General features: G+C 42.2%; 1 pseudogene; it reads right to left on the bottom strand.

Annotated features, from left to right (window-relative positions):
• Nucleotides 1-2,038: 2,038 nt before the first annotated feature.
• On the bottom strand, nt 2,039-3,371 carry LOC134343321 (Y-box-binding protein 1-like; annotated as a pseudogene).
• Between the last annotated feature and the right edge of the window lie 473 nt (nt 3,372-3,844).

Here is a 3,844-nt window from a genome sequence, read left to right as displayed (position 1 = left end):
TCCGTTCTAAAAGGACACTCCTCTATTCCGAGGCTGTGTCCTCTGGCCTTCGACTCTCCCACTATCAGAAACATCCTCTCCACATCCACTCTATCAAGGCCTTTCACCATTCGATAGGTTTCAATGAGATCACCCCTCAGTTTTCTGAATTCTAGTGAATACAGGCCCAGAGCCATCAAACACCCTTTATATGACAAGCCATTCAATCCTGAAATCATTTTCATGAACCTCTTTTGAACTCTCTTCAGTTTCAGCACATTCTTCCCAAGATAAGGGGCCCAAAACCACTCACAGTACTCCATTTGAGGGCTCATCAGTGCTTTATAAAGTCTTAACATTACATCCTTGCTTTTATATTCTAGTCCCCTTGAAATGAATGCTAAAATGCATTTGACTTCCTCACCACAGACTCAATCTGCAAATTAACCTTTAGGGAATCCGGCACAAAGACTCCCAAGTCCCTTTGTGCCTCTATTTTGTTTTTGTATTTTCTCTCCATTTAGGAAATCGTCATGTCTTTCATTTTATCTACCAAAGTGCATAGCCATACACTTCCCAACACTGTATTCCATCTGCGATCTCTTTGCCCAGTCTTCTAATCTTAGTGCTTCCGTGTCTCTCGACTTCCTCAAAATTACCAGCACCTCCAACTATCTTCATATTGTCTGCTAACTTTGCAACAAAACTATCAATTCCATCATCCAAATTATTGACATACAAGGTAAAAAGAATCGATCCCAACACGGAACCCTGTGGAACACCACTAGTCATGACAGCCAGCCAGAAAAGGCTTCCTTTATTCCCACTCTTTTGCCTCCTGCCACTCAGCCACTACTTTGACCATGCTTTAATCTTTCCTGTAATACCATGGGCTCGTAGCTTGTTAAGCAGCCTCATGAATAGCCTTCTGAAAATCCAAGTACACAACATCAACTGACTCTCCTTTGTCTATCCTGCTTGTTATTTCCTCAAAGAATTCTGATAGATTGGTCAGGCAAGATATGCCCTTGAGGAAGCCATGCTGAACACAGCCTATTTTATCATGGCCCCTGTTTTCTATGTGGCCAGGCTACACAACAAACTATAAATTAAAATGCTAGAGAATGGAGCTAAGTTAACAGAGGCTTTTACTTAATGGAACCTGAACTAAACACACATATACAGATCAATACACGCCTAATAGCGCATGCTCAATACAATGTATTATTACAACGTAAAGTAGTCCTATATTATACAGTAGGTTATATGGTACACTCCTCCCCTTTTATTTTAATAGTGTATCAACTTTTTTTTATTGGGGCACTACACTAAACAATATGTGTACCCTTAACATACAAACACTTACCAATTATTTACTTAGTAACTTAATAATATCAAATTATAATGTAAAGTGATAATGATAATTTTAATAATTATAACTTGAGTCTCTGGAGGGGGTCTTCTTTGCCCCTCTGGGTAATGTCTGTCAATAAACTTGTTTGTTTCAATACAGATTTCCATATAAAAGTCATGAAAGTTGACTCCTGAACATAGGGAGTTTCCATGGTCTGCTTCAAAGGTGACTTGTCACTAACAAAAGAAGTGGTTGGTGATCTGCTGTCTCTGCTAGTTATTCAAAAGTCAGGGCAATCCAATGACTCACAGAAAGATCAGTATTTTACCAGTAATCTTTCACCATTTGATTCACAGTTGATCGAAATCCTGTTGTTCGTTCCATTGTTCTTAAGCTGCTGTTAAAGTACAGTTTTGCTGACATTAAGGATTACCTGCAGTGCTATCTGTCTGGCTCGAGAGGGAGAATTCCTTCAGACGCACATTCAGCACAAGTGTGAAAATACAACAATAGAAACCTCACAGTTTGTTGCCAGAATTTGCTTCTGTTTTGATGCTGTTTCCCAACTTCTTTGTACAAAACAAGACACATTGGCTGAGGATTCAAAATATGTACGTGTAAAAGAAAGTTTCCTGCGAAGGATTAAGTGTATGATTCTCAATGGAGGAAATGATTAGTTCAAGATTTACCTTGTGTCCCAGCAACCTAGTTTTCATTTATTTCACCACCCTCAGTAATTTCTCCCTGAGGCTGGTCGCTATATTGTGGGCGGTGACCATAGCGACGACGAACAAAGTAAGGTGGGTAACGCTGACTTCTGTAAGGAGGGCGATGTTGCTGATTCTGATCATCTTGGTTTTCTCCACCTGTTGCTGTCTCTGCTCCATCTCCTTTCTCTCCACCTCCAATATTCTGTTGGCGGTGGACCTCGGCGGCGAGGGTTGTAGCGACGATAACGATTTCTGTCCGTGGCATCTCGGCTTCCTTGGACAGGATCTCCTCTGGGACCAGTTACGTTTGCTGCTTCTGCACCCTTTTCCCCTTTCACTACGTTGAACTCCACAGTTTCACCGTCTCCAACACTACGGAGGTATTTCTGTGGATTATTCTTCTTTATAGCAGTCTGATGTACAAACACATCTTCCTTTGTATCATTCTTGTTGATGAATCCATATCCATTTCATATGTTGAACCACTTTACTGTTCCACGAACCATTGTTGCGATGACTTTCTTCTCCCCGGGGGGATTTGGGTTTGTCTGGCTGTTCGGGTTGCTGCTCCATCCCGGCCTCGCTCATGGTGTTGACAGGCTGCGTGAGGTGGTTGCAGCTCGGCCCGGTCTGAGGTGGGGGCTCCTGCGCTCTCTCCACTTCTTTCTTCTCTCTAATATAATTCCTTTCCACTTTTCCTGTCTCCAGTTGCAGAAAAAGCTCTGCATTTCATATTCCTTTCTTGTATTGTTGATCTAGTTTCTTCATCCTTTTCTGATACTCCTGCAAAGTGCCTTCCTGTAACTGCTGCAACTGTCTTTTGAGAGATGTCAATTTCTCCTGGTACATCTGCTCTTTTACTTCCAGGTAGTCTTCATCATCCTGCTTATTGGCAATATCTGTCTCCCTTGCATCCTCTGTAACTTCATCGGAGTCGCGGCCATGGATACTGCGTTCGTCCTCATCGTTGACACTGCCTAGCTCCTCATCGTCATTGTAATAGTCGACAATGGGTGAGAGGAGAGCTGCGGACATCTTCCTGCCGAGCTACCCTCCTTTGTTGATGCATCTAGTGCCTTGATGGTGTGCCAATCCAACTGGATTTTCCTGAGCCATTCACGTCCCGGCAACAGTGGTCCTCATTTTTCAGTACACAGAGGTTCAGCAGCTGTGTGTTGTCTCTGAAGGTCACTGTCACTTTAATTTTACCTTTGGGACGTAGTTTCTGTCCTGTGTGAGGCTACGTGCACACTACGCCGGATAATTTTGAAAGTGAAGCTTTTTCCCTTGGTTTTGACCTTCCGTCCACACTGAAACGACGTTTTCATCCCCTAAAAATGAAGATTTTCAGAAACGGTCTCCAGAGTGAATAAATCTGAAAACGCCTAATATTCGTTGCAGTGTGTACGGGTAACCGGAGCTTTTTAAAACCGCTGTCATGACGTGCCGGAACAGATGGCGGCAGCACGGCATTTCATTGTTTTATTATTATTCTTACTACATTATTGTCGCCAAACAATTAATACTAGAGATAAAATCACAGCAATATTTGATTCTGAGTTTCATAGAACCTAACAATTTCAGAACAGACGGCAACAAGTCTGAAGCCAGAAGAGTTAGAAATGTACTCACCAAATATTTTGACCCATAGCTTACTGAATAAATAAGTATACTCACTTTGCCCTGTTTTCTGTGCTTGCTTGTATGAAGGTGGTTTACCTATTTGTGCAAGTACTTCTCTGACACTGTGTGGGCATGTGGCCAAGTGGTTAAGACATTGGACTAGCAACCTGAAGGTTGT

The sequence above is a fragment of the Mobula hypostoma genome, chromosome 3 (assembly GCF_963921235.1).
Source record: "Mobula hypostoma chromosome 3, sMobHyp1.1, whole genome shotgun sequence".
In the NCBI taxonomy this organism is placed as follows: domain Eukaryota; kingdom Metazoa; phylum Chordata; class Chondrichthyes; order Myliobatiformes; family Myliobatidae; genus Mobula; species Mobula hypostoma.
This window is presented reverse-complemented; position numbering and strand designations above follow the sequence as displayed.